Genomic DNA, 24693 nt, shown 5'->3' on the forward strand with positions numbered 1-24693 from the left:
CCCACAGGCAACTCTGGCCACGCCCAGCATGGTTTGAGGAGAAGGGGAATGTGTCACAGTCATTAAATGTGGGTGTTGGGCAGGTGCTTTATTTGTGGAGACTGTGTGTTGTGAGTGCAGTGTGGCTGGTCTGAGAAGGGGATGGAGGAGCAGAATCGCAAGTCGTCCACTGACCTGATCAGCATGTGTTTCATGGTCAGGAGTCAGTTTACAGAGATGGGAAGGAGGATAGATGAATAGGAAAAGGACACCAGTTCAGCCTTTTAATTATGGAAGAGCTGGAAAGGGAAAAGAAACAGAGCAAATGGGTATGTGCTCTTGAGAGATAAAGATGCGGCCTGCGAGTAGTTGTCCTCTGCAGGTCTCCTAAGGGCCTTCTCTTGAGAACTTACAGGAAGGAGGACGTGAATGTAGGATTTCAGCAAAGACGGGACCCAGGCTGGAAGGAGGGGGGTTGCTGGTATTCCTAACAAGGAAGCTGTACTTCCAACCAAATGAATGAATGAAAGATAAAAAGGTAAAATATTTGGGGGTTGTTATGAGGATTAAATGAATGGCTGCATTAAGAACAATTCCTGGCATTAAATAGCAGCCAAAAACGTTATCTAAAAAGAATAGCAGCAGTTACAGCAGTAATAATATATGAGGCAGACTGAAATTCAGACTATTTTGGCATTTTGCAAATATGCCTTAGTTAATTTTAGTTTTAAGAACTTCAACCTATCTCAGTTGGAAGAAAAAGCAAAGAGAGAAAATAGAACATTTTTACAAGTTGGTCCAGATTGGTAGGGGATGTGGTAGTTTCCTTCTTTGGGTTAGTGATGGAGGGAGTGGCCAGCCTGGAGAGGCAACCAGTCTCTGACGTGAGGAGCTGGGGCAGCCGGTGAGATGACATCGAGGTAAGACGCTGAGGGAAGCATGGAGGCCAAAGCACCTTTGCACCAGAACCATACACGTTTTAGGCCAGAGTTGAACTATGCGTGCTTCTCCCCTCCTCCTCAAGTTCTCCTTAATCTCATTCATTAATGGATTGACTGGTTGATCTTCGATGTTGGAAGACTGGGTCCAAATTATTGTACTTCTTGGGGACACCTGGGTGGCTCAGCGGTTGGGCGGTTGCCTTTGGCTCAGGTCATAATCCCGGAATCCGGGATCGAGTCCCGCATTGGGCTCCTGTGGGGAGCCTGCTTCTCCCTCTGCCTGTGGCCCTACCTTTCTCTTTCTCTCTGCGTCTTTCATGAATGAATGAATAAATCTTTAAAAAAACAAAACGAATTATTGTACTTTTTAAATACATATAAAAACATTTTTAGGGGCACCTGCGTGGCTCAATGGGTTAAGCATCTGCCTTTGGCTCAGGACATGATCTCAGGGTCCCGGGATCAAGCCCCAAGTCAGGCTCCTGACTCAGTGGGGAGTCTGCTTCCCCCTCTCCCTCTACCCCTCCCTCCACTCATGCTCTCTCTCAAATAAATAGTTTAATCTTTAAAAAAATATTTTTTAAAAGATTTTATTTATCTTTGAGAGACAGAGCAAGAGGCAGAGACACAGGCAGAAGGAGAAGCAGGCTCCATGCAGGGAGCCTATGTGGGACTGGATCCTAGGACTCCAGGATCACGCCCCGAGGCAAAGGCAGCCACTCAGCAGCTGAGCCACCAAGGCGTCCCGAAAAATTATTTTATTATGACAAAATACATATAAATTGCCATTTTAACCACAGTAAGTGTAGAATTCAGTGGTATGAAGTACATCTACTTTGTTGTGCAATCGTCACCATGATCTATTTCCAAAACTTTTCAACACTCCAATATGTGGGTACTTTTTACTTCCCCTGACTTGAGAAATGGTGATTTTATAATTGAATATTAGGGCTAGAAGGCTAGAAGGATTTTGGACATAATCTCCAATCACCTCATTTGTATGGATCAGGAAATCGATACTCATGAAGGTTTTATTCAGGGCCACAAAGCTAGGTGATGACAAGGCTGGAACTCAAATCCAGTTTCTTAATTCTTAGCCGAGAGCTCAGTCCCCAGGAAGTTGTTTCTACCATATACCCTATTTATTCTGCTTCCACTGCTTCTAGCTACCCAGATTAATTAGTCTATTGCAGAGGTCATAATGTCAAATACCTACCAGAACCTATAGGCTCAAGATAGACATTCAAGAGGTGTTTCTTGGAAACGGGAATTAATAAATCTGACAACCTGAAGAGGTTGATAAATCTTCCCAGCTAAACTAGAGCAGCCGGGGGCGCTTGGGTGGCTCAGGGGATTTAGTGTCTGACTCTTGATTTCAGCTCAGGTCATTATCTCAGGGTGGTGAGATGGAGCCCCACCTAGGACTCCCTGCTGAGAGAGGAACCTGCTTAAGATTTTCTCTCTCCCTCTGCCCGTCCCCCCATCCTCCACTTGCAGGCTCACGCTCTCCCTCTCAAAATAAAATAAATGAATGAATAAAACAGAGCAGCTGACTTTAACATTATTGCCATAAAGATTGCCAGTTTTTAGATTCAGATTTAAATTTGTATGTGAAATGTCTTAATATTAAACATTCTTTGCGGAAAAATATGTTTGGAGGCCATAGTCATTATTCAGAGCACCGTACCTCCAACCACCCAGGTGTGCTGTGTAAGAATCGCCAGAGAAATATGAGTCCCCAGTAGCATGGAATAGGCACTGGATAGCTTTTTATTGGATTAGTGAATAAATACACCATGAATTTACTCCACCACATTTTCTCCACAGGCGCGAACACTGGAGGCAGTCAAGGAAAGCCTATAGAAATTCTTGTGCTTAGTGGGAAGTTAGGAAATCGATCAGTTGAGTTACTTATTTACTTATTCATTCATTGACTTACTGATTCACAAATTCATTGACCATATATTGTGTAACAGGCTCTGTGCTGGATATTAGACATACAGAGAATAGGAATACGCAGTCTTTGCCTTCCAGGAACCCACAAGCTCATGTCAACAACCATAATAAATGTTAGAACTGTTATCAGAAGGATGGTGCTCAGTGCAAGGATCATGCAAATGCACACGTAGGGAGTGTTGAGGGCTCAGAGGAAAGGTTCAAGTGCTAGAAAAAACTAGGAATAATTTACCAGCGACAGATGAAAAAGGAAGTGGTTGCATAGATGGTGATTACTCCACAATTCTGCTGTCCTCTTGTCTATGTTAGGGATGCTTCTCAGTAGTGGTGATGAGCCTAGTTGTTCAATGAACTTCTTACTACACTTCCCTTAAACCACAGATATCTTTAAAACCTTATGTTATTGTCCCCCTTTTAATAATTAAAATAATTACAGAAGTACATCAAGATTTATTTACAAGGATATTATTGCATTGTCTCATTTTTTAAAGCAACAAATCAGAAGTGAAAAAATCACAGAGAGCTGATTAAAGAAATTATGCAATAGGGTATCTTGTAGTCACTTAAAATTGTCTTTATGTGATTTTTTTAAAAGATTTTATTTTTAAGTAATCTCTACACCCAATATGGGGCTCAAACTCACAACCCTGAGCTCAAGAATTGCATGCCGGACTAACTGAGCCAGCCAGACACCCCAATGATATATAATTTCATGAAGACATGTTCAAAATGTAATAGTATTAAGTTTTGAAAAAAAATTACAAAATTGGGTGTTTAATACCAGATTTTTTTTAAGATTTTATTTTATTTTATTTTTTTGAGAAAGAGAGCATGAGAGACAGAGTATGAGCAGGGGGAGAGGCAAAGCGAGGGGGAGAAGCAGGTTCCTCACTGAGCAGGGATCTCTCCCAGAACCCTGACATCATGACCTGAGCTGAAGGCAGAGGCTTAACTGACTGAGCCACCCAGGCGCCCCACCCGATTTATATATATATATATATATATATATATATATATATATATATATATATATATATAGAGAGAGAGAGAGAGAGAGAGAGAGAGATTGCATAGAAAAAGAGTTAAATATACTAAAATGTTAACAGTGGATTTTTTTAACGTCGCAATTATAGATATTTACATTTTTTCCTCTATATTTCTTTATTTCCCAAACTTTTAACAATGACTTCTCCTTTTTTGGCTAAGAGAAAAAAATTAGTTTGCAATGTTATTATGGACACATACTGGGTTAATTGTATAGCCAGACAACTTGTCGAGGAAGTGTACCCAAACTCCTGTTCTAAATCCACAAGGTTATAGAGGTGACTCCAAGGACCCAAGAGTGTACATGACATAAGTGGGTCCATGAGTGAGTATGTGGCCCAAGTTAGTCCAACCAAATTACATTTCCTGAACATTTGGAGATTAAAAAGATTCCCAAATCAAATCCTTTTGAATAGAAGAAATATAAACTTGAGAGCTGGGGAAGTGACCATCTTTTCAGCTTTGGGTACTAAGGGTAGAGAAAAATAGCCCTCAGAGAAGAAAAGAACGTTGTCAATGTGCAGAAAGAAAAGAGAGGACAGAGATAGCAACCAGGTGCTGCCAGATTCAGGTGACAGAGCTGGTCCTACTCCTTCCTAAAGTCCTCAGTACCTTAAGTTCCATGAGAAATCCCTATGCTTTATAAGAATTTTTCCATTTTTGCTTTTCTGGATCAACTTGGCTTTTGTTTTTTGAATCTTGGAGGTCTAATACAAATATCTTTGGGAGCATAAGGAGAGAAGCCCTGCCCACTAAGAGAGCTCTATGATGATACTCTTCTGTGAGGACAAGGACTGCATTTCTCAATTCAGACTTCCATCACCCAGCCTGCCAGGCACACAGCTGGGGCTTGACCCATGCTTCCTGACTGGCAGCCTGGAAGAATGAATGATGGAGAGCTGTGTCTTTACTCCCACTTTCTCAATGTTCCTACTTAATAATTGGCAAAAATGTGGGATGCCTGGGTGGCTCAGTGGTTGAGTATCTGCCTTCGGCTCAGGGTATGATCTGTGGAACCTGGGATCGAGTCCCACATCGGCTCCCTGCATGGAGCCTGCTTCTCCCTCTGCCTCTCTCTGTGTCTCTCACGAATAGATATATAAAATATTTTTTTAAATTTGACAAAAACTTGTATCTGGGGTTGTGAAAAGGACATTTCTGAGTCACCTTCCCTGCTCTTTCTATAGGAAAAATAAACATACGTGACATGGGAAATGTCAGCTTTTATTAAATTATATGCTATGGGACACCTGGGTGGCTCAGCGGTTGAGAGTCTGCCTTAGGCTCAGGTCGTGATCCTGGGATTTGGGATCGAGTCCCACAGGGGGCTCCTGCGAAGAGCCTGCTTCTCTCTCTGCTTGTCTCTGCCCCCCGCCCCCCCTCTGTATCTCTCATGAATAAATAAATAAATCTTTTTTAAAAATTACATGATAATTCTATTGGCGTTCAAATTCACTTGTAAGTAAAAGCTAGGCATAAGTGAAAACCTCTCCTTTATTGCTTAGGGGCAATAGGCTTCAGCTGGAAACTTCAGAAAGCTTCTCATCAAAGGAAAAGAATGCAAATTGATGTATAATGTCATCAAATGGCACTTCTCACAGTTTATTATCCCTTGGTCAGACATTTAAGAGCAGCCACAGTGTGCAACTTCTTGTCAGGCCATTCTCTATTTTAAACATTACAGTGAGTTAGAGGGAGAAAGTGCAGAATCATTTGAATTGAGTCTTTTTTTCCCAAGGCAGCAGAACAAAATATGTATGGTATATAAATAGTCCAACTTGTAAAGTTTTGGGTTTTTTGAAATCATGAAACCAGGTCAAATTTCTAAAGTTTCCAACAACTCCAAAATCTTACTTTGGAAATAGGAACATATGTTTCAAAGCTGAGAAAGTGCTTGCATTAATAGCACTACTGAAAGTTGTTAACAGTGTGAAGTCTTTAAGAACTTGTCTGACCTACTAAATTTAAATAGGAGATTTAAAAGGTTCTGGAAATTGTGTAATGCACTACCTTCAAATTGCAATGTCAGGATGTTCATTGACGTATTCAGTTGCTAATTTAAAACACTTCCCCCACATCTATGGCTTCTACAGGACTGTAACCTGGAAGGGAAAAGTTGGTAGAGTCAATAGGAAGAAAATAGAAACTGAATCCCAGTCATCCAAATATTTGAAATGCCTCCACTTTAACTCTTTGGAAAATAGATTTGTAATTTTTACTCAAACAGAGCCCTATAAGTTGAGGGTTGATACTTGTGTTATGTTCCTTTCTAAAATCATGAAGATGTTCAAGCAGCCTCCAGCACATGTCAGGCACCATGCTAAGTTCTGGGATGAATGACAAGAACAAGTTCTTCTCTCATATGGCCAACCTGACCAATGACCTTCAAGTTAGGATCTGAAGGGTGAGTCATGGTCATGTGAACAAGGAAAGGGAAGGTGTCCCAGGTAAGGGAAGAGTGTATTAGAAGGCCCAAATGAAACTGAAAACTTCTCAAATTATAATTTGAATATGTATTGGGGCACCTGGCTGGCTTAGTCAGTAGAGCATGAGACTTGGTCTCAGGGTTGTAAGTTCGAGCCCCAAGTTGGGTGTAGAGATTCTTTAAAAAATAAAATCTTTTTTTCGTAATGATTTTATTTATTTATTCGTGAGAGACACAGAGAAAGAGGCAGAGACATAGGCAGAGTGTGATGCAGGCTCCCCATGGGGAGTCTGACAAGGGACTTGATCCCGAGACCCCAGCATCACGATCATGACCTGTGCCAGTGCCTCAACCACTGAGCCACCCAGGTGCCCAAAAATAAAAATCTTTTTTTAAAAAAAATTACCAGTACCTGGGTGGTTCAGTTGGTTGAGGTCTACCTTCAGCTCAGGTCATGATCCCAGAGTCCTGTGATCGAGCCCTGAGTCAGGCTCCCTGCTCATGGGGAGCCTGCTTCTCCCTCTCCCAATCCCCCTGCTTATGCTCTCTCTCTCTCTCTCTCTCCTCTCCTCTCTCTCTCTCTCTCTGTCAAGTAAATAAATGAAATCTTTTTTAAAAATTACCTGTATTAATCATAGTTTTTATTTTCTGTATTTTATGATGCTTTGGTATCTTAATGCTTTGTGGACCCAGGAAAAGACTGCCACTCTCGGGATTAGCCAATTTCTAAAGATTGCAAACCTGACTTTTCATATGTAAACCAACCAATCCTGAGTCCTTACCTCCACCCACTTCCTTTTATGAGGTTCTTGTAGCCTAGGACATTATCCCCTTAGCCAAGGCCCCAGGGCCATGTACAACAATGGATTACCCCTGTTGCCCAGTGCATACTGAAGTTACTCAAACTTCCCAATCCTAAATCTGCTTATGCTGCCTTTCTTCCCATTTTCCACAGAAACCAAAATAAAGGCTCATGCCCTTTTCTTCTCCACATTCCTTCAGCCTACTGACCTGTCTTGGTATTTCCCCAAGTGGTATTGCACAGCATGGCACGCCCTGCTGTCTTAGGAACTGTGTGTTACCAACTATCTCCCCACTCTACCCCCCCCCCGTCATGTTTTGCTGAGATATAACTGGCAAATAACATTGTTACTAGTTTTTGGTGTGCAACATGGTGATTTGAAATATGTACGTATTACAAAATGATTACCAATAATAATCCAATATTTAGCTAATATCCATCAAATTATCTTTGAAATGGCAGTAATGTCTTGATCTGTTGGCCTCACCATACCTGAATAAAAACAAAATCCCTAGTACATTTTAAAGCAGTACCTAATTCACATGTTGTCATAGAGTGATCAAAATTGAAAAAATATTATCAGGATAAACACTGCCCAAAGAAATATTAGTATACACTACTAAAAAATATTTTGAATGCAAAACTGAAAAAAAGTTTCTTGTAAAAATGTCATACATAAAAGAGTGGTACTCATTTACTGAACATATATTTGTTGAGAATGCCAAGTACCAGGGACTCTATACATACTGTACTAGATACAATTACAAACAAAACAAAAATCCCAGTTCTATAGAGCTTATATTCTAGTGGAGAAGAGTGAATTTTTTTTTAAAGAATCAGTAAGTATATAGATATAAAAACAGTATAAAGAAAAAGAAAAAAAGAAAAGAAAAAGAAAAATTTCAGGAACAGGCTGGTCCAGTGGAAAGGGAAGAGCCTTCTAAGCAGAGGTACAGCAGTTGAAAGGCCCTAGGATGAGGTCTTGTGTGGCTGTTTAAGAAAGAGCAAGGCTGGAACAGTGCAGCTGGAATCTGTGAATGAAGAAAGATTGACAAGATTAGGGGAGTGACAAGGATGGAGAGATTAGTAGGAGGTGGCAGAAAGGCAGACTGTGTTGGGCCTTGTGCCTCATTTAAGGACTTTGGCTCTTATTGTGAGTGAAATGGAGAGCTACTGGAGGGTCCTATGCAGAGGAGTGACGTGACCTTAGTTGGATTTTTAAAGGATAACTCTGGATCCATGTTGAAGACACACAAGAGTGTCAGGGAGAAGGGAACTATTGGGACAACTACCTAATAATCCAGGCAAAAGATGATGGCCACTCAGACTGAGATGGTGGCAGTGAAGAAGGTGAGAAGTAACCAGAGTTTGGATATATTTGAAAGGCTGAGTCACCAGAATTTCTTGACCACTTGGATGTGAAGCTTGAAAGGGAAGAGTAAAGGATGATGTTAATGTGTTGGCTGAGCAGCTAGAAGGATGGAGTTGGCATCAATCAAGATGAAAAAAACTATGATGAGGAGACATTGGGTATACAGTGTGGAGAGGAGAGCGAGGCTCGTGTTGATAATATAAATTGGAGTGTGGTCGGCATATAGACAAATAAAGTCATGAGAGTAATTAAGAGTAACTGGAGATGAAGAAGAGATGATTAGGCACTCAGTCCTGGGAGCAGAATCTTCATTCGTGATGACAATTAAGTAATCAATACAAGGAAATCATGGATGTCCACATGAAGAGATAGGATGAACCAACCCATCTAGAAATGTTTGGAGCCCATAGAATATAGAAAAATATTTATTGGCATAGGAACAAAGCAGTATATAAAATTAAATGTAAATATGACTCCATTGTTGTAATATGTGCATAGATATGCACTTATGGGTAACTACATGGATGGATTTATGAGGCAGAGAGAAGGAAAAGCCATACAAAATTGTTAAGGCAAGTTTCTCTAGCTGGTAAAACTACAGGTTACTTCTTCCTACTTCCTAATTTATTGTATTTTCTAAATTTCTTTTTTTATATTTATTTATTTATTTATTTATTTATTTATTTATTTATTTATTTTTTATTTTCTGAATTTCTTGTAGTGAATATACATTATGTTTATAACCAGGGGAAAGTTTTTAAAAATCAGGTTTTCTCATTTTCAGAAGTAATAAAAATGTTACTTTTTTACAGTGACCATATTTTTAAATGATTTTTTCAATTAACTAAGATACCTATGGGGTAATTTAGTGTGTTTACAGATCATTTGCCAATAATTCAATAATAATGGATTTTTTTTATGAAATCAAGCATGTGTCTTTCTTTGAAAGTGAACTATTGGTGGCAAATCTTCCCCTAGCAAAATTATGGAATAAGTATGCAGAACCTCTAATCATCCATAACCTAAAACTTACTTCTCTAGGACTTGTTCTTTATTATCAAATCTTCTTGATCTCCTGGCCAAAAATATGGGAGCCACCTTTGCTTGTCTTTCTCTCACATTCCATTTCCAATCCATCAGGAAATCCTGTTGGCTCCACTTTCAGAACATATCCAGATGTGGTCACTTCTCATCACTTCCCCTTTCTCTAGTCAAAGTCACCACCATTTCTTCTCTGGATTACTGAAAAAACTACTCATTGGTTTCCTTGCCTCCCCCGTTGATCTCCTGTGTTGCAGCCAGGGTGTGTAAAACAGCTCCGATGAGGGCACTCTTTAGCCTCAAACCCTGTAAGAACTCCCATCACACTAAGTGAAAGGCAAAGTTCAGACACGTCTGTGTGGTCCTACACAATCTATTTCCCGCACATATGTAACCACCCAACCCCCAGGTGAGCCTTTATATCACTCATGGCCAGTTACTCCCCATCTCACTCGCTCTCCTCCAGCCATACTGACCTTGCGGTGGCTTGAACATATCAACATGTCAAAGCAACCCAGCAATGACATGCTGACACCTGTTCTTATGGTTCGATAGGAAAGAAATAATAACCCTCAATTAAGTTAGGATAATAAAAACAGCTAAACCTTCCCAAGTGCTCAAAATGGGCCAGGCATTGTTCTTAGGGGATCACATGCAGTAGATCATTTGATTCTCACAATAACCCAATAGGAGGGATGCTATTATTGTCCTCATCATAGGGGAGGAAGCTGAGGCACAAGAGGGGAAAGGATGCTCTGTAGTATCATACAGCTTCTGAGAGGCAGAGTCAGCATTTGAACCCAAACAATCCAGAACCAAAGTGTGTGGTCTGCATACCTATTCTATACATCTCGCAGATGCACATGTATTAGGAAGAGAGCCTATAGATGACTTTAGATGCTAGGTGTAGCATGACCAATATTTGCTGATGGTGGAAATGGCTTTCTCTTGACATCATCCCCCAAATATTAAGAGAGTAATCAGAATTTTTTCCCATTCGTGAAATCTTAAAAGATCAACTTAGTAGAGTTTTATTTCAATAATTTAACAATTCCTTGTTTTTTTTTCTCTTAGTGATGGGGGGAACTATTTTTTTCAGTATCCATCTATTATCCACATATTTCCTTCAACATATTATTTTCCCAAATCAAATTCTTGCTTTAGTTTGACAATTTTTGCATTCATGGGAACATGGTTTTTAAAAGAAAATGGATATTTTTGTTAATAAGAACATCCAGTTGAATATATATCTTGTAATACCTAAAGGAATATATATGTCTTGGAAGTATTTTTTGACTGGGAGAAAAAAGTAGTGCTATGTGCCTGGCAAAACTTATTTCCACAAAATGGAAATTGGTCTTTGCAGTGCTGTTCGGATATTTTCATTGCTACACTAGTGGGAGAATTTATAATCATTCTTTCCCTCTGTGTTCATCTTCCACAATGATTAAAAATTTAGATAAGTTTGCCAGTAGCCCTGTTTGGCAGCTGTTGCGCCTATTAAATAGAGTGCATCTTTAGAGCATTCTATTCACTGCTAAGTGGAAAGAATTTTAAAGAAAATTAACCTCCCCTCCTGGGGAGTAAAGAGGTTGCCCGTATTCAAGTGAAAGTTAAGACATAATGGAGTCATTGTGAATAGATATGATTGTAGTGGGCAAGAGCTTCTAGTCTAATTATAACTTTGTGATTCAAATTTCTTTAGTTGTGGAGAATCCGACTGAGACAGCAGTCCATGTACTGGTCTTTATGCCTCTCCAAATTTTAAATTCACCACAGGCTGGCTTAAAGTGAAAAATCTCCCTTACCTTAGGACTTGATCCATGAGAAACATCTAGATGTCACAGAGCTAGGTTATTGCTTGATGCTTTTGATGGCGTGTAAATCGGATCATAGAATCTGTCGTCTACTTTCATATTTTTCAAAGAAATGAGAAACACCGTTCCTTCTTCAGAGAGGCGCTATACATGTATGTAGGAATTGTCTACATAGTGCTCTTATATTAGAGCTCCTCAGATATATAAGGAGCATGCAATTACTATTGAGAAAATTATAATATGCATTACATATAGCTGGTATTTTTATTTTATCATTGACATTTAAGATACTGTATAAGGAAAGTATTTATGCCCAAAATGGGGACTGGCCTGGCTAGATCGTGATTGCCCAGATAATTTTTTTAAAAAAATGCAGGGTTCTAGGGCCTACCCTCACATATTCTGGATCTATAGGGTAGGGTGGGACCTAGGGATCTGGATTTCTAAAAGTATGCGCACTGCTTCTGATGTTTAAGCATGTATAAAAGCCAGTGCACAAAGACATTCATATGGCCTATTACAGACTTCCAAGCTTTAGCCACTGCTAAAATTATAACCACCTTGAGACAAAGGATTGTCTTACCCAGCATTACAACCCCTTCAGTGCCCAGCACATAAGATTTCTTGAGTTTATTTGTGTTAAATCACTTTGACCTGGGAAGTCGTGCCTGGAAGTGAACACAAAGTTACCGGAAAGTTTCATTTCTGCAAATTAATTGGCCTTTGGCACAAAACATTCTGTTAAGTAGGTGTGTCAGATATTCCCCAGCCTAACCACCACTTTGAGAAAGAGTTTGTACTTGAGAATCAGACAGTACTCAGGTCTGCCTTGACTCTACCCTTGACCATGTATCTCTATATCTATCCTTCCATCTATCTATCCATCCATCCATCCATCCATCCATCCAACCATCCATCCACCATGTGCTTAACCTCTAGCATCCTGTGTCTCCATCGATTAAATGGGTATAATACTAATCATCTAGGATATTTGTAAGGATTAAGTGAGAAAAACATATTAAGTGCTTGCTATGTGGAAAGTGCTAAATAAATGTAAATTGCATATACTGTATCTCTATTTTCTTCTGTGTGAGGCTAAAAATCATGGTTCTGTGATGTGGTTAGTGAGAGACCACATACTGGTCTCAAACTGCGGATAATTTGTCAAAGCAAAACCCAATCGGCCTCTGGAGTACTATAGGAACTACAACCAAAATAACATACATACTACCAGTATTATTACAGCTATGCTATGCTAGTCCTTGACTTCAGTAACAGCTACAAGCAACAGTTAATATTAGTTTCCTAGGGCTGCCATAACAAATTACCCAAAGCTTCATGTCTTGGAATAGAAATGCATTCTCTCACAGTTCTGGAGGACAGACATCTGAAATGAAGGTGTTGGCAGGGCCACTCATCCTCTGAAAGCTTTAGGGGAGGACTCTTCCTTGCATTTTGGTGAACTTCCTCGGGCTTTTGATAGCTTCTGGTGTTCCTTGGCTTGTGGCAGCATAACTCTAATCTCTGCTTCTGTCTTCACATGGCCTTCTGATGAGTGTCTCTGGGTCCTTCCTTCTTCCAAAGGCGTCAGTCATTGGATTTAGGGCTGATCCTAAATTCAGGATGATTTCATCCTGAGGTCCTTAACTAATTACATTTGTAGAGACTATATTTCCAAATAAGGTCATATTCTGAGGTTCTGATATCAATTTTGGAGGAATACTGTTCGACGTACTACACTAACCATTTATGATATAGATTGCTAAACATCCCCCAAGTCTGTTCTTTCTTTCTTCATTAGTAACATAAACTTCAAATTTTAGTTAGACACAGGCTGTGCAGAATAAAGGCTTCATTTCCTAGTCTCACAGCTGAATCTGATCTTGTGACTAAATTCAGGCCAAAAAGATTTATAATCAGAAGTATGGTGTGAATTTAAAGGGAAGGAACATGTTCTTCTCTCCTATTTCTCCTCTTGCTTCCTGGAATGTAGGTATAGTGACTTGACTAGAGAAGCCATTTTGGCCTCTAGTATGGAGGACACAGGTTGATGATGGTGAGAGTGCAGGTCCCCGATGGTTTCATGAAGTTGCTCTACCTTGGACTGTTTCTTTGTGAACTTTTGTGCAAAAGGGGAATAAATCTCTGTCTTGTGTAAGTCAGTGTTATTTGGGAATTTTCTGCTATAGATAATTGGACCTAATGCTAGCAATTCACCATCTGTCTTCTCGTGTATGACGGATTTGAGATTTAAAACCTCAAAATAAGAAATCAAAATTACATTGAGCATTTTAATAAAGTTTTAGTGGTCCCAAGTAATCATACTTCCCTCTCAGGGTCTTTTTGTCATTATAAATATATTAGTTTAGTTAACAAGTTAGTGAAACATTATGGTATGGTTATTGGTTTTGTATACTTCCTAACTTCCTTCTTATGAAACAAACCAAGTAAGATAATTTTTCTGCTATACCTCTATCATACTGCTTGGCCAAGCTTTGGTATAGCCCAAATCCAGGATTGTCATTCACAGTATCATCTCAGGGCACCACTGCACTGTGATTAATGCCTCCAAGGGGTATGTAATATGTTGGTCCTACTATTAGGCTCCATGCACTATGGGGAAATAAAAGATGTAGAAGATGGTTGCCCTCTCTCTCTTTTTTAAGATTTTATTTATTTATTTAACAGAGAGAAAGAGAGCATAGCAAGGGGGAGCAGCAGACACAGGGAGAGGGAAAAGCAGACCCTCCCCCCTCCAAACTGAACAGAGTCCGACACTGGGGCTCCAACCCAGGACCCTGGGATCATGACCTGAGCTGAAGGCAGATGCTTAACCGATTGAGCTACCCAGGTACCCAAGATGGTTGCTCTTATTTGAGGTGTAATAATGATCTTAAAAGCTTAACAGTACTTAGTTTTGAAATCATATATATGTCAGTGTCATATTCCTGAAAACAATGACTCAGGGATTAATCACAGACAACAGAATTCACTAAAGATATTTTAAGAGGAAATGGCCTGGGCTGTGTGGCAGTAACCAATAGCCCCCAAGTCTTTTTATAAAACAAAGGTTTACATCTCATTCATGCTGTGTGAACATCATGGGTTGACTGGGGATTCCATTCTGTGGCATCCTCATTACAAGCTAATGGAGCAACCACTTTCCAGGGCATTGTTATTACCCACAGTAGAAGAAAGAGGTGGCATTTGTTCTCATTGCCTTAGCTCAAGCAAGTTACACAGCCAAACCCACTTACAAGAGTGTGGGTAGAACAGTCATACCACGGGGATCCCTGGGTGGCTCAGCGGTTTAGCACTGCCTTCAGCCCAGGGCCTGATCCTGGAGACCCGGGATCGAGTCCCACATCGGGCTCCCTGCATGGATCCCGCTTCTCCCTCTGCCTGTGTCTCTGCCTCTCTCTCTATCTGTGTCTCTCATGAATAAATAAATAAAATCTTAAAAAAAAAAAAAAGAACAGTCATACCACATGCCCAGAAAGCAGAAAAGCAGAATCGTAGTTGGTGAACAACACTAATGACTGCCTTGATTGCCCAATCATTGGAAGGAATGAGGGAGTGGGATCTAGGTTGGGCTTCCACAAATGACTCCCAGAAAAACACTGCAGAACCAACTAGTCAAGTGTGCTGTTGCTTCTGACGAGATTGGGAAGCTGCAGCCATGACAGCTGACTCTAGGACCACACTGCCTCAGTCAGACTCTTTTCGAAACATTCCCTGTCTTAGACTTCCAGGTACATCCGTAACTTCCAAATACCGCCAGAGTCAAGGACCAGAGACTAGAACCTCAGTTCCACTGCTGTAGAAAAGTTAAAAAACCTCCAGAGAGAATTGGCAGGCACATGCTTTCCATCTCACAGTGGTCACTGCCATCTCCCGATTTTTACATAGACGTATTGACTTGAAGAAGAGGTTATGTATAGAAAATGGGCTGTGAGGAAGTCTGGAACATGTTGCTTTGAGCTTTTCAGCCTCAATTGCTCAGCAAAACATTTTACAATGGGATTGGAATGGAATCAAGTGAGATATTCTATATGATCCGTGGCATGTAAATAGTTATTTACCCTTTCATCCATTCCTCCACCCATCTTTTCATTTGTTCTTTAGTCTTACACTGCTTGAACTCCTGCTGTTTCTAGGCAAGGTACTAGATGGTTGTGTGCATGCATACCAGGGGCTGCGCTGAAAGTAATGACCTAGTTTTTAATTATGATCTATTAACACTTCCAAATAAAACTTAGTAATCCACATAACTAAATTTGGAAATAAGTTTGAAATAGAGCTATGGAAACACTTCTTTTTTACTCATACCATAGCAAGCTGTTTTTCTTCCCCTTAATCAGCCCAAATTAAATAATTTGTGTAGAAATCAAAAGGTTTATGCATCCAGAAGGGAGAGATGGTTGTCACTGTAGCAAAGTACTTGAGTGGGAGCTGAAGACATAAAAGCACTTAGCAGATTAGCTCCTTACAAATACTAACTGGTACCTTTAGGGGTTTTCCTATTATAAACAATAAAAATAAATTAAAATTTCACTTTATTGAGCTATGTAAATAGCACCAGGGAACAAGTTAAGACTCTTATTCATCACAAAGGGAATAAAAGTATGTATTCAAGGATGCAGAGAGGTTTATAACATTTTAGAGCCTTATGAACATACCTATTCTGTTGAGTAAAAAGCTACAGCTGCCCAAGAACCAATATTATTCAGTCAGAAAAATCCTTCCATTTCTTCCTTTCATTTTCTACCACCACTACCACCACCACGAGTGCATAGAATAACATCCCACGGCATGTCAGCATCTCTGCAATGAATTTTAACATCCATGATGTGGATTTATTTTCTTTTGAAGATCAGAATTACTGATTGAAAACCATTTCATCATCCACTTAATCTCTCATTCTCCATTCCCACCTAGTTCCCTTTTTATTTTTTATTTCGATTTTAAAAAATATTTATTTATTTATTTATTTATTTATTTATTTATTTGAGAAGGAAAGAGAAAGCAAGTGCATGAACAGGGGGAGGGGCCCAGAGAGAGGGAGAAGCAGGCTCCCCACTGAGTAGGGACCCCCCCCCCCAACACAGGGCTCTATCCCAGGACCCTGGGATCATGACCTGAGCTGAAGGCCAGATGCTTAACCAACTGAGCCACCCACGTGCCCCAGTTCCCTTTTTATTAGCATTTAAACTTGATAAGTCTCTCATTTTAAAAAGTAAGCCTCCCTTCTATGCTCATGTTCTCCCCAGGCACCACATTACTCCTCACTTCCCTTCACAGCCACACTTCTTTTTAAGATTTTATTTGTTTATTTGACAGAGAGAGAGAGAGCACAACAGGGGAACAGCAGAGAGGGGGAGAAGGAGAAGCAGGCTCCCTGTAGAGGAGGAAGCCTGATGCAGGGCTCAATCCCCAAACCCTGGGATCATGACTGAAGCCTAAGGCAGATACTTAATCAATTGAGCCACCCAAGCACCCCTGCAGCCATACTTCTTGATGTGTACTTGCTGTGAGGACTGTCCCCACCACCCCACCTCTCTCTCACTCCTCAGCTACTTCTTCTTCAAGCAATCTTTGGCTACCAAAATCATACATTCTTCTGATTTTCTTCCTATCTCCTCTGTGGTTTGTCTCTAATTCATTTACAGATGGGATAATATGCTAAATGGGACTTCATTTGATGTCTCAAATTTCAGCTGAAACCTAAAGCTGAAAACAAATGACATGTGACCCTTATTCAAAAGACAAGTATTATAATTTGCTAAGAGTGGACAGACCTTGTTCTGTGCCCCTTAACTCATCTAGGGATTTTCTAGGGGAAGATGGTTTCTTGGAAGAGAGTTGCTGGCCAAGTAGAGAGTGCTACAACAATTTTTTCTCCTCCCATGAAGGAGTTGAGGGGCATGCTACCTCATCTGAAGCCAATGAGGGAGGCAGTAAGTGAGCACTCAGAGAAATTTAGGGTGAATACTTTCCAGAAATGAACATTGGCCTCATGTTCTCTGCTGGATGCTCACTGAAATGCAAAAACTCCTTGTACCACTTCCAGACTCACACCAGAGCCAAGCACAGTTTTTTTGGGTTTTGTTTTTTTGTGGGGTTTTTTGAGAGTCTGACATAGGCTTCAAAGAGTTTGAGAGTCTGCATGATAAAACAGGAGCTGGCTAGTGGAAAGGCCCTGTCAGCAGAGGGAGTGGGAAGGATGGAGAGAGATAGTGAGAGCAGCCTACACTACTAGGGTTTGGAATATTCCCTCCAGGCCAACTGGACCATGTGAGGATGTGGTAGTCATTAGTGCTGTTTGAAAATATTCCAGTTCTCTTCATCTGGGCATGTGGATTGTACATTCTCATTCTCATTCAAGTTAGACTTGGGTATATGCCCAGCTTTGGCCCAAGAAATATGGGCAGAAGAGAGGTGTCACTTCTGGGTGGAAGCTTGAAGAGTCAGCACAGGATTCACCATGATTTTTCCTTTTGCCATGGTGATCATAGAAGCATGAATCAAGAGGGAGTCTTTGTCACTCCCAGTTCCTGAATGGCTATGACAGCAGATCCCCCTACTAACCCACATTGGACATGTAGCATGAGTAAGAGTACATTTCTACTGAGATTTAGTAGCTGCTATAGCATAACCTATCTTGACTAATACTGGAAGGCAACATGATCTTGCAAGGATCCAACTCAATAAATGGAGGGTTGGTTATCCCAGCAGAAAAAAAAAAAGATGAACATTGAGGGGAATTGTGTGAGATTAGTTGGATAATGGATTTTCTGAATCAAGGAATAGTACGCTGTAGAGGTCCCCAGATGTTTGGAGGAAAATGAAGGATAAGTGCCTTTAAGAGTTCACAAAGTTCCCTGCTGCAGAAAGAACACTTTAACATCTGTCATGGGAGAGGGCATTTGACCACCAACTACAAAAGAAATAATTTTGTCACTTTTTTTCTTATCCCACCTTCTTACAGTAACCTAGAAGGAATCAAGAGCCATAGAAGGAATAAGGGAAATGTGGCACAAAAAGAGGAAAAGAACAGACCACACCCTTCCTCCACTCTGTGACTGGGAACCCAAGTCAGGCTAGAAGTGGAAGAAAGAGGCAAGCTTGGATGGGTGGGAGCTTTTAGATGGAAGTTATAATTTAGATTGGTCTGAACACTTTTGCATATGAAAGCAGTACTATTTGAATACTGAGAATTTAACAAAAATTAATGAAAGATGCGCAAGATACTATCTAGGGTGGAATGGTTTAAAAGCAGCGATGGAGGGAAACATAAGCTGAGTGCATATTACCAAGTTCAACAAATCCAATAAACATACTCTGGTTTCTTTTTAAAAAAATCTTAAACATGTATAATCCTCAGGGTTTTATTCTAAGACCTGTTCTCACACTCTACTTTCATATATTTACATGAGTGAAAAATTCTATAGCTATGCTTTTTCCCAAACCTGTTTTTCAGATACCAGCCATCCTCCTGAGTTACAGAATTGATATACATGGTGGCTTACTAGGCACTGATACTCAGATAGCTTATAAGAATTCATACTAACTGGAGTCATTATCATCCACCTTATGCTCTCCTAGCCCATTCCTCCTCAGGGTTACACTGATCATTTCATTGCCTATGGTGAAAATTGACTTTTTTCCCTGCACAGCTCCTACTATCCAATCAATCACCAAGTCCTGTCTACTTTGTCTTCTAAATATGTCTCAAATCTGTTCATTTCTTTCCATTTCCCCCCTCTCCCCTGCTGCTACTGCATCGGTCTGAATCATCTTCATCTCTCATTTGAAGAACTCCAGTGGCCTCCATCTGGACTCTCTGTTTCTAGTCTCATTGAATGCCAATCTATTCTTTTCATCATTGTTACAAATTATTCTTATAAAATAAGACATTCTTTCAACAGTTATGTATTCCATGCCTACTATGTGCCAGAACCTGGTGCTTGTCCCTGAGGATAGCAGCAGAGCCCAACACAGTCCGAGTCCTTGCCTTTGTGGAGTTCATATTTTAACGGGAGGAAGGTAAATGTTAAACAAAATGATCTAAAACAGCAGTCAACAAATAATTTTAAAAGCTGTAATTATGTAGTTAAGTATACTTGGAACTTTTCTATATATTACAGATGTGCTACACTAAGAGAATTATAACATAAAAGTTTGAGTTTAGGAGAATATATTTGGGTTAAGCAAGATAAAGAGATTATCAATTGTTCACATTTTTGCAACCACACAAAGGAGATAAACTAAGAGTGGGAATTTGACAATGTGAAACAAGAAGTCTGCTGAAGCTTGCTTGTGATTGCATGAGGACCATTTGCATTTGCTTTGTTACAGTCCTCTCATTTCTCCCCTCTCCATCCCCTGTATTAATGATATCAGTGAGAAGAGCCACATTCAACTGGATTAAACTATAATTAGGATGGAGTTATCTCCAGAACCTTCTGGGGATTGAAGACCTGCCTTATCACCCACAGATTTTATCATAACTAGGACAAAGTAGGTGTTTTTCATACCTACTGTTTTGCTTGGCAGCATCACTTCCTAGAAGGAACCTTGGATTAGGACACAGAAAACCTTATTTTCATGATGGCTTTGTGAATTAGCTTCGCTTGTAAATTGATATCTTGATGCCTGATTGCTCTCCCTGCTGGTGCCAACCCAAGAAGAATCAAATTTCCCCAAGGAGAGTAAGGAAGATATGAGGTTGCATTCGTTGTAATACAGCCTCCAAATTTCAGTGGCTCAATATTTAAAAGATTATTTGTTACTCACACCAAGGCTGTTGTAGGCTGATAAAGAGGTGTTCTGCTCCACATGGTCACTCAAGGACCCACGTGGTGGGGATTCCACCATCTAGAATGTTGTTAGCCAACTTGGGAAGAGTGAGCTAGTGGAGAATCTTTTAACTGCCTCAGTCAGAAAGTGTCACATATTTTTTCTGCTCGCACTCTATTAGCTTATACCAGCTAGATAGCCTATATTATTTAAAGGAGATCCAGGAAGTGAAGCTTTTCACATGCTCAGGAAGGAAAGGAGGAGTGGATATTGGTAATGTCTACTACTTAATGTCTTTGTTCAGAAAGCCTTTCCTTAACACTTGCCATTTTCAGGTAAGCTCTTGGTTTGATATGTTTCCATAGTGCCTTTACATCCTTTTTCATTTCAACTAGTATACATTATTTTACTCTCTGTTTAATTTTTGTCTTGCCTTATTATATCTCCCTTTGTTGCTAGAGCACACTCGCCTCTCTACTTCCTCTGGTGAACTCCTACTTATCCTATCGGTCTTAGCTCAAACTACTTTCCTTAATAATGAGGAATAATAGAATGTGAACCCTAGTATTCATAGTTTTTCTCCTTACAAAATTCTTCAGTAAAGGAAGTAGAGCTCCTTGGAAACTATGTGGTACTAGATCTTAGGGGACGAGAGAGCAAGAAAAGCCTGAGACAACTTGTTGTTGTCAAAAACTAAAGATTTTTTTAAAGTTTATTTATTTTTAGTAATCTCTACACCTTATGTGGGGCTCAAAACTCAGACCCCCAAGATTAATAGCCACATGCTCTTCCAACTGAGCTCACTAGGCACCTCCCAAAAACTAAAGATGTTTTTACAAATACCAAAATAAATGTTAGGAACAGTCCTGACAGGAGAGAGTAGTCACTGGACAAAAGATGACAAATTTGACACTAAAAATGATCAGGGTAGGGCAGCCTGAGTGGCTCAGTGGTTTAGTGCCACCTTCGGCCAGAGTGTGATCCTGGGGACCTGGGATCGAGTCCTGCATTGGGCTACCTGCATGGAGCCTGCTTCTCCCTCTGCCTGTGTCTCTGCCTCTCTCTCTCTCTCTCTCTCTCTCTCTCTCTCTCTCTGTGTCTCTCATGAATAAATAAATAAAATCTTTAAAAAAATGTTCAGGGTAATTGGAAGATGAGTCTGTCAAAAGAACCTTGAGTCCATGATAATTTTCAAAGGACAGAAATGATTTAAAATATTGCCAAAAGGATGATTTGAGATTAATAAATATTTATTTATTGAATGAATGAATGCGTTGTGCTATTCAAATAGAAAGTGATCATCATGAAAATGTTTACTCCAGGAAAAAAACAATGACGACTTGGGGCATCATTCTGTAAAAAAAGAAAAAAAAATCATGTGTGTTTTTTAACCTCTATGTAAGACACATAATTAAAAAATGGGGGCACCTAGGTGGCTCAGTTGGCTAGGTGTCCAGTCTTGATTTTCAGTTCAGATCATGATCTCAGGGTAGTGGGATCAAGCCCTGTGTCAGGCTCCAAGCTCATTAGGGACTCTGCTTCTTTCTTTCTCTCTCTCTCTCTCTCTCTCCCCCTCCCTCCCTCTCTTCCTCTGCCCCTCCCCCACTCACACAAACTCTCTCTAAAAAATAATGATAAATCTTTTTTAAAATATGGATTTAAGCAATAACAAGGAGATTTCTATATTCAAAGAAGAAGTTCCTGTCTGTGCTCATTATTAAACTAGAGCTAACTGGTTATTAACTTTCTTGGGAGTTTTTCTTTCTATCTGGGTTGTTTATATACAATTCTGCCCAAATATAGCAGGGCTGCTTTGTGAAACTCCTTTAGGCATGACTATCTAAGGCAGTCATATGAAGCAGGCATAGATATGCTTGTACTGTTAGATTCAATTCAGTGGAAACTTGATGAGCTCTGTGAATGGACGTTCTGTAAGTGAAATATTTATAGTTGCATTAAATGTGCATCAAAGATATGAGTTCCTGTAATTATGGTACCTGGGAAACTTTCAACAGTATGCACAGAATTAGCACTAACCTACTTTACTAAGGTTTTCTTTATCATGCCTTATCTTGGAATCTTTCTGTGTAAGGAATAAGTTCACCAGCTGCAAAGTACATTAGGAAAAAGATCTGTGCTCATGTGAAAACTATTCTAGAATAGTACAACTTCAAAGGTTGAGTTTCTGTTACTGGCTGAAGAAAAGCAAAATGCTGCCCATAAATGGACAATTGAGTGCAAAAGCAGAAGGGGTAATGGAATATTACAACCAAAAAAGAAATGGAGGCCCTGGCAAGAGAACTGGAATACAGCAAAATGGGGGGATGTAAAATTAGCTGAAAAGAGAGGCAATTTTAGGAATGCTCCTTTTGAGTGGGCAGTTCAAATGTTAATGATTCTATACGAAATTTAGTCTTTAACTAGAGAATCCTAGGAATTTAGATCCAGCAGTATATTTGAGAAGGAATGAGGAGAATTAACTTGAAAGCCCATACCTCAGTTGACTCAGAGGAAAGGTAGGAATGTAGATTCTGTGAAAGGAAGTTTAATATATTTTTTTAACTGTCTGCTAAGTGAGACCAGATAATTTATGCACTGATGATGTGAAGCACCTGTTAGTTTGGCTTCAAAAGCAATGATTGTCCAAGGACTGCAATCCATTACTAATTAGTGTTAAGACTGTTGTCAGGACTGTGCTAATTAGAAATGGTCTTTAAAATGTGCTTGAACACCAGATTCCAGGAAGGATTGACAAACATAACATGGAAATATGCCAGGGCCTGGAAACTAAAGAGAGGAAACTGAGAGAATTATGTAAAATGGCAGAAGACTAAACTGAACAATGAGCATATGTCAAAGCTTGCAGGGAATTCTAAATATCAAAATTCAAAAAACAATTTGTCTTACTTTGGGTCCTCTAAGGAGCAAGATGGAATGAGATAGGCAAGAAGCTCACTGAGGGAAATGCCTATGAAGGATAAAGGAGGTGGGAAGTGGGAGTGGGTGAGGTGGGTTCTCAGGACACACTAAAGGTCTGATGTCTGTGAAGAGAGAGAGGAAAGGAAGGGGAATCCTGTAGAAATTCTGTAGAGCCTCAGACTGCATGGCAGCAAGGTCAGTGGCGAGTGCCCTCGGAAAGATTGTCCACTGGACGGATCATGTTCTGGGGAGAAAGGGCCATATTCCGAGAGTATTGCTGTGCTCAGTCATTAGCTGGAAGCAGTTTGGTGGAAGCCTGGCCCCAGAAATGAATGATGTGCTGGGTCACAACAGGCAGCAGCTAGAGGTCAGGTCAGCTCACCATACTCCTCACAGCAAGTTCTTTGGAAGGGAAATCTGAGTGGCATACCTGCATGGCTGCTACAGTTCACCCTGCATGCCACACAGATACACTTCTCCACACACATCTGGGGAGCCACTCTTCCATGATTCCTGTGAGCCCTTCTTCCTGAGAGGAAACTTCAAAGAGGGAAGTTAGTGGGGGGGAAAACTCCATCTCCAGATGCTATAGTTTGGTTGCAGAAATGTAAGAGGTTGGTACTCATCGTTTCCCTCCTGCACTGTCCTTTCAAAATTCCCCTCATCCTTAGCTATCACCTCTGTTGTACCTGTTGGCTTACTTGGTGGAATGACCCAAATCTTCACTCCTGAGGGACCTGATTTCTTGATAATCATCCCTTTCCAGGCTAACATTGCTACATGTCTACATGTCTACATGTGTTTATTTGTGGTTATAATTGGTCAAGGGAGTACTAAGAGGCATCCAAATGGATCACCTTGTGGAAATGCAATGTTACCTCCTCTGGCTGTTCTGGGTCTATTACCCCAACAAAAATGGTGACTTCTCTTCCTGTCTGCTCATTATGGATACAAGGAGTCCAAAATGCTTAAACAGCAGCCCTAGCTTGAGTTAGATAGAAGCTTTGCTGTCACCTTGGCAAGAGTGTACTCCTTTTGGGGGTGAGAACCTCACCCACTCTGAGCTCAGAGTTGTAGGAATAAGCAGCAAAATGTCCTACAGTGGGTCATTGGCAGTGATGGTAAGTGGGCCATCACTCCTTCTACCCTTGGGTTTCTGTGCACAGGTATTCTTTCATTTGGAGACCCAGTGCTATAGATGTCTTTGATTCAATGCATGTACTGTATCCTAAATGAGGTCAACCTGTGCTTGCAGAGTACTGCCTCCAAGATGGTCTTTAGTAAGGTGCTCCAACATCCTATTAGGCTGGCTATTTTAGAATGGTGAGGGTTCACTGGATTCTGTGGCCAACAGCCCAGTCTTGAAACTCTTTCACTATAATGTGGGTTTCCTGGTCAGATGCTATGCAATATGGAATTCTATGTCCATGAATCAAACGTTGCATAAACTCCTGGGTAGTGATGCAGACTGAAGCTCTTCAAGCAGAAAAGGAAAATCCGAACCTAGAATTGATATCTATCACTGTGAGGTTGAACTGTTGGCCCTTTCAGGACTGAAGAGCTCAATGACACCAGTGAGTATTGATCTCCATGAGGAA

Source organism: Nyctereutes procyonoides, unplaced genomic scaffold (genome assembly GCF_905146905.1).
Source record: "Nyctereutes procyonoides isolate TBG_1078 unplaced genomic scaffold, NYPRO_anot_genome, whole genome shotgun sequence".
Lineage (NCBI taxonomy): Eukaryota > Metazoa > Chordata > Mammalia > Carnivora > Canidae > Nyctereutes > Nyctereutes procyonoides.